The sequence below is a fragment of the Macaca nemestrina genome, chromosome 5 (genome assembly GCF_043159975.1).
Source record: "Macaca nemestrina isolate mMacNem1 chromosome 5, mMacNem.hap1, whole genome shotgun sequence".
Taxonomy (NCBI): domain Eukaryota; kingdom Metazoa; phylum Chordata; class Mammalia; order Primates; family Cercopithecidae; genus Macaca; species Macaca nemestrina.
The window spans coordinates 166,527,048-166,540,761 of NC_092129.1; the positions used below are offsets into that span (position 1 = coordinate 166,527,048).

At 42.8% G+C, this 13,714-nt stretch overlaps 1 protein-coding gene across 3 annotated transcripts in view; it reads right to left on the reverse strand.

The window, feature by feature from the left end:
* The window catches only part of LOC105482489 (cyclase associated actin cytoskeleton regulatory protein 2), a 166,499-nt gene that overhangs the window by 26,385 nt on the left and 126,400 nt on the right, over nucleotides 1–13,714 (reverse strand). The gene's annotated exons all lie outside the window — the stretch shown is intronic.

Here is a 13,714-nt window from a genome sequence, read left to right on the forward strand (position 1 = left end):
TTTCCAAAAACAAAGAATCCCAAATGACCTTGTATAATATGGAACATAAACTATGAGGATGATAAGCCTCTCATATAGCATAATAGGAGGGAGTGATTAAAAGAAAGAACTACCAGTTTTAGAAATGGCATAATGTTTTATACACATAAATCAGATGGTCTTCCTTCGCAAATTCATATTGTAGGGTTTGTTTATACATATATGTGTGTGTGTGTGTGTGTGTGTGTATATATATATATATATATATTTTTTTTTTTTTTTGGAGACGGATTCTTGCTCTGTCGCCCAGGCTGGAGTGCAGTGGTGCAATCTCGGCTCACTACAAGCTCCGCCTCCCAGGTTCACGCCATTCTCCTGCCTCAGCCTCCCGAGCAGCTGGGACTACAGGCGCCCGCCACCACGCCTGGCTAATTTTTTGTTTTTTTAGTAGAGACGGGGTTTTACCATGTCAGCCAGAATGGTCTCGATCTCCTGACCTCGTGATCCACCCTCCTTGGCCTCCCAAAGTGCTGGGATTACAGGCGTGAGCCACCGCACCCAGCCAGGGTGTGTTTATATTTTCAATGTCAAAACTAATTTCTTTCTATTTTATGCAAGATGTACACTGATCAGTAACTTAGCGAAACTGATACCTTTCCAAATTTGTTAATTTCCATAATAACTTGCAAATTTTACATTCATATTTATAGCACACTTTTATTAGAAGACAACTATAGTCAAGTAAAAAGGCTGCACATAAACTAAAAGATGATCATCCTGTATAATGTGAGTGTAACTGAATTGAATTTATGATTTTTGTCTCCATTCTCTTATTTTTATCACTTATTGGAATTAAAACTTCTTTTTTCTGTAGAGATGGGGTCTCACCACATTGCCCAGGCTGGTTTCAAACTCCTGGGCTCAAGTGATCCTCCTGCCTTGGCCTCCCAAAGTGCTAGAATTACAGGCATGAGCCACTGCTCCTGGCTCCACTTCTTAGAATTTTGAGACTTCTGTCAATAAAAACAAAGTTTCTAGGGGCCTTACCAAGAACACAGAATTGTTAATAATATCACAGTGAAGTGCTGTATAATATTTTAAATATATGTTTATTAATCATTTTTAAAAAGTCAATTTGGGGAAAACAGAACACTACTGGAATTTCAGATTTCCATGAAAGTACTAATGGTACTTAAATACAGTCGAAATAAAAAGACGGTCCCACAAATATGAAGGAATTGTGGGGCCCATTTGGATCCATTTTCTTCAGAGGCAAAGGTCCAAACACTCTTATCCCAAGATACAAAAACGAGGGGAAAGGTCATAAAAACTCAGATCTCATGGTTTCGTTGATGGTTTCATGATTCTCCACTCCTCCCACCCTCCTGTGGTCCCTGTATGTCATTCCTCTGATGACCTGGAAAGATCTGAGCTTTGGCAGTAGATGAAAAAAAGACAGAACAGAAAGCAAAGTTGCTTTGGAGAAGTAACAACAGCTTAAAATCAGAAAACAGCCGGGGAAAAACATGTGTTGTCTATATTAGTACCTGTAAACCAGTGACTTAGTGTTTTTATGTTTGTTTTTCTCTTAATTTATGCAGATGCTCCTTGACTTATACTAATGGGGTTTCATCCCATAAACCTATTATAAGTTGAAAACATTGTAAGAGTCAAACATGCATTTAATACACCTAATCTATTGAACCTCATAGCTTAGCCTAGCCTAACGTAAAAGTGCTCAGAACACTTACATTAGTCCACGGTTGGGCAAAACCATCTAACACCAAGACTGTTTTACAATAAAGTGTTGAATATCTCAGGTAATTTATTAAATACGGTAGTGAAGTCAAAAACAGAATGCCTGTATGGGTAGTCAAACCGCTACCTGTATACCCAGATGTGGCCCTTCAAAAAACGTTAGGTGGTGATTTCTGTTCTAACATGCCCAAAGTAAAAATTTTTGATAAAAGCAGACCAAGCCCTCAGAGCAGAGTCCAGAAGAATATAACGAACACACGGCCGGGCACGGTGGCTCACACCTGTAATCCTAGCACTTTGGGAGGCCCAGGCAGGTGGCTCGCTTGAGGTTAGGAGTTTGAGACCAGCCTGGCCAACATGCCAACATGATGAAACCCCATCTCTATAAAATATGTAAAAATTAGCCGGGAATGGTGGCACAAACCTGTAATCCCAGCTACTCAGAAAGCTGAGGCACAAGAATTGCTTGATCCCGGGAGGTGAGATTGCAATGAGCAGAGATCGTGCCACTGCACTCTAGCCTGGGTGACAGAGCAAGACTTTGTCTCAAAAAAAAAAAAAAAGAAAAGAAAAGAAAAGAAAAAGAAAGAGAATATAATGAACACAATCTAATATGCTCAAGTGATCCAGATATTCTGCATAAATTGCCTTGATATGTGGCCATAATTATTAGTTTGGCTTTGCTGATATTTAGATCAAATCTGGAATTTCCAGATTGTCTTTCCTTCTTGTCTGCCAGCTTGAGAATACAATTTCTCATAAAAAAGGAAAGATAAAATTAAATTTTCCATGGGAAAACTTTCCAGGGTTAAAGATAGCAAAGTATACTCATCAAAGAAACAAACTCTAGAGGGCCAACAGTTATATAAAGACCAAGAGGGACATGTGGCTTGAATTAGCTGGACAGCTACTCCATTTGGCCAGAAGGGCCTAAGTCCGAACTACCACTAAATTCGGGGTTTTTTCTTTCAGATTTCAGGGGAATACAGAAACAACTGTACTTTCTCCAATTATCCATACTTAGTAGATAGTAGAGGTGAGGGTTAAGGCAAAATAATAGCTGTTAGAAGGATCAGTTACCTTTGGCTCCATATTATATATGCATTTTGTTTATTTAGGGATGCTCACTTTGCATCAAGGGTGCAGACTGGACCAATAAACCATAGCCAGGGCTTGCTTGTGTGTTCTATTTTTTTTTTGAGACAGAGTCTTGCTCTGTCACCTAGGCTGGAGTGCAGTGGCATGATCTCAGCTCACTGCAATCTCTGCCTTCTGGGTTCCAGCGATTCTCCTGCCTCCGTCTCCCAGGTAGCTGGGACTACAGGCATGTGCCATCATGCCCAGCTAATTTTGTATTTTTAGTAGAGTTTCACCATGTTGGCCAGGCTGGCCTTGAATTCCTAACCTCAGGGGATCTGCCCACCTCAGCCTCCCAAAGTGTTGGAATTACAGCCGTGAGCCACTGCGCCCAGCCTGTGTGTTCTATTTTATGAAGGGTTTGTTTTACCTTTAGAAGATAATCTGCACCTTCCCCCATTTCCCTTTTTAAGAAAATAGTTTTTGCTTAAGTTAATATCACCTTGTGTTTCCTGAGTTTATACCAACTGAGAATGAAAGGCAGTGAGTGACAAGGAACAGCAGCAGAGGAGGTGTGGGCAGCCGATGGGTGTTCCTGTAATAAAATACATTGTCCATTCCATTCCTATCACTGGACAAAAGAAAAGACACATTTTGGCTGGATGCGGTGGCTCACGCCTGTAATTCCAGCACTTTGGGAGGCGGAGAAGGTCGGATCACCTGAGGTCAGGAGTTTGAGACCAGCCTGGCTAACATAGTGAAACCCTGTCTCTACTAAAAATATAAAAATTAGCTGGGCGTGGTGGCTCATGCCTGTAATCCTAGCTGCTCTTGAGGCTGAGGCAGGAGAATAGCTTGAACCTGAAAGGTGGTGGTTGCAGTGAGCTGAGATCACACCACTGCACTCCAGGCTGGGCGACACAGCAAAGCTCCGTCAAAATAAAAATAAAAATAAAAATAAAAATAAAAGACACATTTTTATGTAGCTTTTGAAAAACAGACACCATCTATAGTTAATGGACTAACGCTTTGGAAATTTCATTATGATGACAAATGAATACAGTTGATTTAGCAAATGTGTTTGAATCCTATCTGTTTTCAAGTCACTGCTGTCCCAGTACCAGGGTACCAGTCACTGCTACTGATCCCAGGCTGAATTGGAAATGGAGCCTGCATTCAATGAGCTGATAGCTTAGGAAGACAGGACACTTCTGTGTTCCCAGACGTGGCAGGCACTTGGCTCCCAGTCTGTGAGTCTTTGCTCAGGGTGTGCTTAGTTTGGAAGGCTCTTGCCCAGTTGACTATCTGGAAAACACAGCCTTCAAGCCTCAACCAAAATGTGTCTTTCCTCCTTTTGTAGGGTTTTAAGAACTCTCTTAGGAGGGAATTCCATGTTTCAATGTGGCACAGTGCCTGAAACATGGTAAGTGCTTCATAAACATGTTACTGAATGAGAAAACAACTGCTGTATAAGGTAGGAAATGCTAAGCATCACAAAAGAAATGGAGAGTATAAGAAGTGCTATGCAGCCGTTGAGGACGGAAGGATAACTTCCAGCTTGTGGCGGACATGGTGATAAGCAGAGGTTAGAGAAGCTGCTGCTGCTTCTTTTTTTTTTTTTTTTTTTTTGAGATGGAGTCTCCCTCTGTCACCCAGGCTGGAGTGCAGGAGTGCAGTGTGTGATCTACGCTCACTGCAGCCTCCATCTCCCAGGTTCAAGTGATTCTCTGCCTCAGCCTTCCGAGTAACTGGGATTACAGGCATGTGCCACGGCGCCTGACTAATTTTCCTATTTTTAGTAGAGACGGGGTTTCGTCATGTTGGCCAGGCTGGTCTGAAACTCCTGGCCTCAAGTGATCCACCTGACTCGGCCTCCCAAAGGTGCTGGGATTACAGGCATGAGCCACCGCACCCAGCCCAGAGAAGCTTCTTGAGTGAGGACTGTTTCAGTAGACCTTGAAGGATGGACAGGATTTGATGTAAGGAAGAAAGAGGAAGGGGATTCTAGGAGCTGGGGACATGAACACTGTCATTATGATAAATGAAATGGAATTGTTAACAATCACATAAGAACTTACAGATCCACATCAGCGTCATCTTTCAAAGCATGATCTTCGGATGCTACAGACTTCTTTCATGAAACAACTACCACTCAGAAAAATGTCTTTTTGGTTGCCTTCAGACCTGTTTATGAAAACATGTGCACCAAATACTCACTTATGCCTTTATACTCTGCTCCTTTGAACTGAAAAGAGTATTACTCGAATTGATCCCACTCGGAAGAGGGTCTCAATGGAGTCTGGCCATGTGACAAGATAAAATTCATTGTTAAAGAAAGATTATTTGCCACTCCTGAATGACCCCAAAGAGATGGGCCAAGGGCTTCATCTGCTGTTGCCCTTTCTTACTCCAGGCTTGGGAGGGACATCGAGATGGAGCAAATCACTCAGCTGTGGCAGTGACTGCTGGGAGGCTCCATCTCGGGAAGTGGGGGCGGACTGTGGAGCAAAGGCTGGGCAGTTAGACGCAGAGTGTGGCATCTCACTGACAAATAACAATACGGGGTGCTGGCAGCTGGGGTCACTCAAGGTCTCCTCATACCCAATGACCCCATTTTGCTCTGGGAAGCATCTCTGCCTGCCCCACGAAACCACCACCTTCTGATGTTCCTAAGAGGGATTGGAGGAAAGAATGGGCAATAGGACGCACTCAGTTGCACCACTGCCTTCAACACCATGAATTAAGGAATTTTAAATGAACAATTTTTCCCAGGATGATGGTTTAAATAAATTAGAAATGTATATTAACTTGCTAGCCCTTAGGTATAGAGAGTTTTGAATTCTTGGTCATGAAAAAGTTCTGGTAAATAAAATAATATTGACCATTAAAGTAGGCAGCTTTAAAAGCTACTACTATTTTGATTGATGGAGAGAGATTTAAATACTTTAAAATGGCCAGGCGCGGTGGCTCATGCCTGTAATCCCAGCACTTTGGGAGGCCAAGGTGGGAGGATCACCTGAGGTCAGGATTTTGAGACCAGCCTGGCCAAATGGTGAAACCCCATTTCTATTAAAAAAGAAGCACAAAAATTAGCCAGGCATGGTGGTGCGCACCTGTAATCTCAGCTACTAGGGAGGCTGAGGCAGGAGAATTGCTTGAACATGGGAAGCAGAGGTTGCAGTGAGCTGAGATCATGCTATCACTACACTCTAGCCTGGGTGACAAGAGTACAACTCCATCTCAAAAAAAAAAATACTCTAAAATATTTATGGATTCTTATTGAGGTATGAGGCAGGCCTTGACTGGGGATGGGCAGGGCTTGAATGCCAAACCAGACTGAAGACTTGCTGCAATGGGGGAAACGGGTGAAAGCACCTCTCCAGAAGACATGCCCCCCAGGGCCATGTCAGTTGACCAGCGTCGTGGCAACACCTGGAAGTTACTAACTACCCCTTTCCATGGCAATGACCTGGAAGTTATCAGCTCTTTTCTAGAACTTTCTGAATAACCCATCCCTTAATTTGCATATAATTAAAAGTGAGTATAAATATGATGGCAGAATGGTCACTGAGCTGCTACTCTGGGCACAGCTCCTTTGGTTCCTCTGCTGCTGCTGCACACTGCTGCTGCCATAGAAGCTGCCGTCTAACATCGCTGGCTCACCCTTGAATTCCTGCCTGGTGACACCAAGAACCCTCTCGGCTAAGCCCCACTTTTGGGGTTGACCTTCCCTGCATCATTATCAACTGATACTAAAACTCAAAGCTATTTATGAGATAATAAAAACAGTTCTAAACATAACACATTTACAGCCTGCTGCAGTGGCTCACGCCTATAATCCCAGGACTTTGGGAAGCCGAGGCGGGCAAATCACGAGGTCAGGAGTTCCAGACCAACCTGGCCAACATAGTGAAATCCCATCTCTACTAAAAGTACAAAAAATTAGCCGGGCATGGTGGCGGGCGCCTGTAATCCCAGCTACTCCGGAGGCTGTGGCAGGAGAATTGCTTCAACCCGGGAGGCAGAGGTTGCAGTGAGCCGAGATCGCACCATTGCACTCCAGCTTGGGTGACAGTGCGAGACTTTGTCTCAAAAAAAAAAAAAAAAAAAAAGTGTGTGTGTATATATATATATATATATATATATATATATATATAAACACATTTACTTAGAGCTTCACAGTACAGCTCTTAATGACTGTGTGTGAAATTGGAAATATTTGACTCTTTTTCACCTAAACTTATTCTATTGAAGATATAGCACAGATTAAAATGAAAATTCACAAATACCCCAAATTTCAAAAGGCAGAAATTGAAGCCATAAGAAATAATCCATCAAATTAGACAACTGGTCCAGAAATAATCAAGAGATCATTACAGGAAAACTTCTTACTCCTTTTTTTTTTTTCTTTTTTGAGACAGAGTCTCGCTCTGTCACCAGGCTGGAGTGCAGTGGCGCGATCTCGGCTCACTGCAACTTCTGCCTCCTGGGTTCAAGCCATTCTCCTGCCTCAGCCTCCAAGGAGCTGGGACTACAGGCATGTGCCACCACGCCCAGCTAATTTTTGTATTTTTAGTAGAGACGGGGTTTCACCATGTTGGCCAGGATGGTCTTGATCTCTTGACCTTGTGATCCAACCGCCTCAACCTCCCAAAGTACTTTGATTACAAAAACTTCTTACTCCTTAGTTCTGGAAAACTGCATCTGCCTCCAGTCCTCCAGAAACTGCTCTTGGTTACTAATAACATGGTAATCATGGCTGATGACAGTGTCCAATCCTTTTCACCATGGCTTACTATAGTTGGTATCACTGGCCAGCCTGTTTTTCCTATAGCTTTGTGTGCCCTCCCAAAGGTTCTGGGATTACAGGCATGAGCCACCGCGCCCAGCCCAGAGAAGCTTCTTGAGTGAGGGCTGTTTCAGTAGACCCGGAAGGATGGACAGGATTTGACGTAAGGAAGAAAGAGGAAGGGGATTCTAGGAGTTGGACACATGAACACTGTCACTGTGATAAATGAAATGGAATGGGAAGACCCTCCATTCTTCTAGTTCTCCTAGCTCTTGTCTCCTTGATTCGTTTACCCCATTCTTGAAATAATGGTGTTTTCCAAGGTTTTATCCTTGATCTCACTCTCTCTCTTTTAACCATCTTATTTTTCTGCTAGTCATTTCTAGGTAGATGACTCCCAACACGTACATCTGGGTCTCCCCCTTCAGTGAATTCCAGATCTGAATCTCACCTCCTGACAACACGTGTCTGGACGCCTCTCCTATACCTCCCGAACCTCAAACACAATGCGGTTAAACCCCAGGTGAAGATTTTTCCTTCCTTCTCTACTGGCTCCTCCTTGTGATTTCCCTATTTTTATATTACCACGATTCTCTCCCAGACTTCCAGATTGGAAATTTTGTGTTAGATTTTATGTCCCTTGTCCTCCAACTCAGTGGCCATGCCATCTCTTTGCATTGCCATTGTCACACTCTAGGTCACATACTAACTACCTCCAGCTATCTGCTAAAGTCTCCCAACACGTAGCAGGGCCTCTAATCTCTTCCCCTCTCCATCTATCTTATGCAAATCATAAGTCATTTTTCACAGTGTGTTGCTTTCTGCTAAAGAACCCATGCAGGCCGGGTACGGTGGCTCACGCCTGTAATCCCAGCACTTTGGGAGGCCGAGGTGGGTGGATCACCTGAGGTATTAGCCAGGCATGGTGGCATATGGCTGTAATCCCAGCTACTCAGGAGGCTGAGGCAGGAGAATCACCTGAACCCGGGAGGCGGAGGTTGCAGTGAGCCGAGATGGTGCCAGTGCACTCCAGCCTGGCGACGGAGTGAGACTCTGTCTCAAAACCAAAAAACAAACAACAAAACCTATGGCAAAGGAAACAACTTCAAACACCACAGGCCCCACCTTCTCAGCATGATGCACAAAGATTTCACCATCTGGCCCCAACCTGCCTTTCTGGCCTCACCTTTTGCCACATTCAGCTCTGCGAAACCACCAGCCCTTCTCTCAAAGTACACCGTTCGTGTCTTAAGAACACATGCTGAATTCTCTGCTCCAAAACTGCCCTTCCCTTTACTGTTTGCCTAGGGAACTCCTGCTCGCCCTCAAGATCCAAATCAAGTGTCAAGCCTCTTGTGGCTCTTCCTGTCCACCCGGGAAGGAGTCTAATTCACAAGGCTTATGTTCCAACCTAGCTTTGTATTGTTGTTATTTATTGATGCATCATAATAAAATCCCTGCTGCCTCACGGAAGAACCGTAGTATACATATAATGCCTGGTATGTGCTTGGCACATGGTAAGCAGCCAATAAATAGTTACCAAGGAAGTGAATTACTAAATAAATGAACACGTAAAAGTGAATGATTTCCCTATGACAACTCCTTTGGCCCAACTTAAATACAGCAGAGCAGTGCTTTCCAAACTTCACTGTGCATATAAATTACCTGGGAATCCTGTTGAAAAGTAGGTTTTGATTTGGGAGTACTGAGGTGGGGCCCGAGAGCCTGAGATTTCCTTTTTTTTTTTTTTTTTTTTGAGACAGAGCCTTGATCTGTCACCCAGGCTAGAGTGCAGTGGTGCAATCCCGGCTCACTGCAAACTCTGCCTCCCAGGTTCAAGCGATTCTCCTGCCTCAGCCTCCTGAGTAGCTAGGATTACAGGTCTGCACCACCACGCCCAGCTAATTTTTGTATTTTTAGTAGAGACAGGTTTTCACCATGTTGGCCACACTGGTCTCAAACTCCCGACCTTAGGTGATCCACCCGCCTCAGCCTCCTGAAGTGCTGGGATTACAGGCGTGAGCTACCGCATCCAGTCAAGGGGCTTGAGCTTTCTAACAAGTGCCCAGGTTGCTGTTGGCCCCAGAACCACGCTGCACTACAGGATGGGCCATGCCTTCCACGTTGTCCTGGTATATGCAAGCGTCATGCCTTGTGTGTTTCCCTAGCACGCTGCTCCCCCATTCTATTATGGTGCATTGCTTATCTTCTTCAGCTAGAACGTGCATTTCCATGGACAGGAATTGTGTCCACAATGCCATCTATCCATCTTTGTATTCTTAGCCCCTTGCCCAGAACTCGGTTCACAGTAGATGCTTAAGCCATATTGGTTTAATTATGTGGTCTCTTGTCAAGCTGAACTCACAGCCACTTCCAACCTAACTTTATTATCTATTTGGGCATTTGAGGCTCCTTTGTTAGTTGATGACATTCTAACCCCTGCTGAGCAATGTGGAACCCTTCCATAGGAGAATGAAAGTAACTGGCCACCCAGAGCCCCAAAAAGGACCTAGAAGCCCAAACTTAACTAAGTAGAACGAAGCAGCTGTGGTCAGGTGCACTGGCCAGAGTCACTCCGGGGGAAGAGCCATAGAGGAGAATAGTGAGCTTTGTCATCGGACAACCAACACATCATCTGAGACTCTGCCCATTCACTTTGATTAATCGCCCTAAGGTGTGGGTTTGGCACAAGTTCTAAATGAACATTTGGATATAAAAGCTTCAGGACAGTTTTCTCTTGTAAACAGCAAGAGGAAGGCAGAGAGGCCTGAAGACTTGAAAACATACAAGGCATACATATTCATATTTAATGACATGCCACGGAGTCTACATTATTTATAAGAAGTCAGGATACCTTCTGGCTGAGTTTTAATTTGATCAAAAGTAAGCTATTAAACTTTCGCTTTGTTAACAGACCATTTGGCCTTGACACCAAGAAACAGAAAGAAAAGAAACACCTAACTAGAGGAAAATAAGTGATCCTAAAGTGTTTTGCTTTGGGAAACATGAAACACCACCTTGTCTATAATTGTAACCGCCCCCAACTACTTGCATTTTCCTGGAGGTTCAGGAGAGGCTAGGATGGATGATAGTGTATAGGATGGATTTTTAAAACCTGTATTATTAAGACTTACATTGGCTGGGTGCAGTGGCTCATGTTTATCATCCTAGCACTTAGGGAGACCAAGACAGGCGGATCACTTGAGCCCAGGAGTTTGAGACGAGCCTGGGCAACATGGTGAAATCACATCTCTACAAAAAAAATATAAAAATTAGCCGGGCATGTTGGTGCACGCCTGTGGTCTCAGCTACTTAGGAGGCTGAGGCAGGAGGATCTCTTGAGTCCAGGAGGTCAAGGCTGCAGTGAGCTGCAATCGTGCCACTGTACTCCAGCCTGGGCATCAGAGGGAAACCCTGTATCAAAACAAAACATAACAAAAAGCAGTAACAACAACAACAAAAATAGAACTACATCACTATTACCTAACACTGTATATGCATTTATCCATGTGCAGCTTTATTCTACTCTACAAATAATTATATTCTATTTGTTCCCAAAGCTAAAGTAATGCAAAAATACAGGAAAGGACAGAAATATGTCAACAAGTTTAACATCCGAAAGTTAATAAAATGATCATATTTATTCTACTCATAGAATTCTTTACATGACGTTTTTCTGAGCAGAATTTTTTGAACAGAACTTTTTTAGAACAGAATAATTGTCTGTAATTATAGATTCACAGAAATGAACAGTTTTGTAGGAAAAAAATCAATTATTTCAGTAATTGTAAGTGTAAAGACCAGGCCTTAGTCTTTCGGCTTTAGTTATCTGATTTGAAGGAACTGCCAAGGAATATTACAGATCTGACCAACTGCGAGGGATCCTAAGTAACAGTGTTGCTATTGGGTTTGTGCCAAAAGATCAATTTATTCAACAAAGTGCATTTGAAACTTAGCACTGAGGACATGACACAAACTCATAAGAAAAAGAGGTCCAGTTGCAAGGATGAAACTAACTGAAAACGGCAAATAGCTTCTGGTGTGGGGTCTTTTTAGCTAACAGCTGCCTTCATGTTGGAAAAAAGCTCATAGAAATGACAACGTTCCATTTATTACGGTAAATGTAAGAAGACATTCCAGACAGATTGCTCCACAGCTGCTTCCTCCCACCCAACTCACCCGCACCCCACCCCGGCACACTCACACACACACGTAGACTCTCTTCCAACCACTGGCCTCAAAGTTTGGCATTTCACCCTGACAACTGAACAGGGCAGCAGTTGCCTGACACAGCTGCAGTCTGGAGGCAGAGGTTAGGAGATGGGATCAGGGACTTTCAGCTCCAACTGTTAACTCAGGGAAGGATGATTTTTGTAGAGTCACGTGCCCTTGGACAGGCCGGGTCTCAAACAGCATGCTGTCAGTTACTAAAAACCCCATAGAGTGCAAATCTCAAAATCCGATTTGAAAATAGAAAAAAACAACAATTACTGAAAGTACTTGAGATGTTAAGTCATCATAACCTTTTCATGGTGCAAGTAGGAGTTTTGTGCAATGGACTGTGTCTGTTAAGATGGAATGGGTTTTTTTTTTTTTTTTTTAAAAAAAAACCTCTGGGCCGGATGCGGTGGCTCATGCCTGTAATCCCAGCACTTTGTGAGGCCGAGGCGAGCAAATTCCTCGAGCTGAGGAGTTTGAGACTAGCTTGGGCAACATGGCAAAACTCTGTCTCTACAAAAAAATAAAAAGATTAGCCAGGGGTGGTGGTGCAGGCCTGTAGTCCCAGCTGCTTAGGAGGCTGAGGCAGGAGGATCATTAGAGTTCAAGAGGTCAAGGTTGCAGTGAGCCATGATCATGCCACTGCATTCCAGCCTGGGTGACACAGTGACACCTTGCCTCAAAAAAAAAAAAAAAAAAAATTAAATTAAATTTTAAAAAATCTCTGAATACTGTGGTGTCCATGAACATCAACACCACATCTTTCTATGTTCTTTCATGATATTTATCATTTTATAAATATGTAGTTTTTACAGAGTTGTGATCAGTGGGCAAACAAATGAAATGATCTTGTTTTATTTTCCCCTCCCAAAGACCATTCAATCAGATGATTCTAGTAGTCCTTTCTCTTCTCTGCAAGAATGCTGCAACTCTGGCTATAACTGTTTTATTCTTCATTTTGCTAGAATGTTGACAGGCCATAGTAAGACAAGAGAAATTAGTTTAATTGATGCTATGGACTATGCTTTGGAATCTTTAAGTAGTTTTTAATAATTTAAAAGAAATTTAATTTTAAAATTCAAAAATATAATTGTTATAATATATTTTTTAATAGCTGCCCAAAACTTGGAAGAATAAGACAAAAAATCAGGAAATATATTTCTAGGCATATGTTTTAAGGCTTGACACAATATCTTTAGTCATTTTTAATATCTGACCAAAACTTTATCACTTTGCTCTTCCATTAAAGAAGTGAAGCAGATGCTTTGCTTTTACCATTTTGAATAGAATTTTCCCCTGGCATATTATTGTGTGAGCACGTAATATCTATAACATAAATAACAGCTGTCATGGCAATCCATGATGCCTGATGTGCTCTATGGATCACATTTATTTTGTATAAATGTAACACTTATGTTTTATAACTATTTATTTATTTATTTTGAGACCAAGTCTTGCTCTGCTGCCCAGGCTGAAGTGCAGTGGCACGATCTCAGCTTGCTACAACCACCGCCTCCCGGGTTCAAGCAATTCTCCTGCCTCAGCCTCCCAAGTAACTGGGATTACAGGTGCCCGTCACCATGCCTGACTAATTTTTGTATTTTTAGTAGAGACGGTGTTTTGCTACATTGGCCGGGCTAGTCTCAAACTCCTGACCTCAGGTGATCCACCCGCCTCAGCCTTCCAAAGTGCTGGGATTACAAGCGTGAGCCACCACACCCAGCTTATAACACATTTTTTAAAATGTGAGATGTGACTCACTAGTGGGGTCATGAAATCAATTTATTGGGTCTCAGCCAGAATTTTATAAAAAATGAAATAAAAAATAAAATATCCGAATGTGTGGTACATGGTAAGAGAAAGTATTGTTTTATGAAGCTTGAACATAATGAA